A 1134-nucleotide genomic window follows, 5' to 3' on the forward strand; every position below is an offset into this window, starting at 1 on the left:
ATACAGCTATAGATACATATGGCTTTAGATACAGCAGGCATTATGATTCTAGTAAATGCATAGTAGGGGGACATTTCTATCAAATGCTTTTAGCATTAAAATGATCAAAAAAACATGTATTAAAACCTTAAGTTAATTTTGGATAAACGTTTTAATACAATGTTCACACTTATGTTCTGGGTATTATCAGTTAAGCATTGACACAATACCACATGTTTTAAAAAGGCTTTGAAAAACAACATGTTTTAAACATGGTGCTGCTGTACTTGCAGTAACTGTGCATATTCTGCTCATCTTGCACAAGATAAATCTTAGCTTAAAGGTCAGCTGCCACGCAACACAAATGACTCTGTAGGTAGGTACGGCAGATTCTGGTTTTGGTTTTAAGAACTCTTAATTATGCAGGTGTAAAACTGAATCTACAGATCAAGGACAGAAGATAAAGGATAAGGTGCAGGACTACAAACTGTAATCAAGTACCAGTATATAAACTTTTTTTATGTTTTCTTTTGTTTGTTTGTTTTTCATAAATGAAGCTGCATTCTTCAACAACAACCCGTACTGTAAAAAATGGGCACAGTACATATGAAATATAAAGAACTCTCATGCAGTAGTCCTTTGTGTTCTGAAGATGAATATACAGGTATGTGCCTAGGCATGGGGGTGGCATTCATTTGACAAGACTAATACAATTACCCACAAACCCCATTTGTATCATGCCCACACTATTCATTTGATCTTATAAAGGATGAAGCAGCTGCAGTACCCTGTGTGAAGATGAGCACACTATACAACGCAGTACTAGTACCCTCTGTGAAGATGAGCATACTACAAGAGCAAATGTTGTTGTTTCTTTAAGTCACCCTAAAACATCCTGCACATTGTCACCTCCACTGTACAGCAACAGCAAAAAAACATTTGGAGTTAGCACATTAAATCTGGCTAATGCTGAGCTGCTGCAGTTCGTAAACACAGACAACCCCTCAATGCTAATGTAGCAGCGCCCCCTGCTGTTTCCTTAACTGGCACCGAGCTGTGGACCTAACAGACCTGTGCTGTGAACAGGAGGACAAGCCCATGTAATGAAAATAAAAATAAACACATAAACAGCCCAAGAGGCTCAGTATGTAAGGC

This window comes from Acipenser ruthenus, chromosome 19 (genome assembly GCF_902713425.1).
Source record: "Acipenser ruthenus chromosome 19, fAciRut3.2 maternal haplotype, whole genome shotgun sequence".
NCBI classification, from domain to species: Eukaryota; Metazoa; Chordata; class Actinopteri; order Acipenseriformes; family Acipenseridae; genus Acipenser; species Acipenser ruthenus.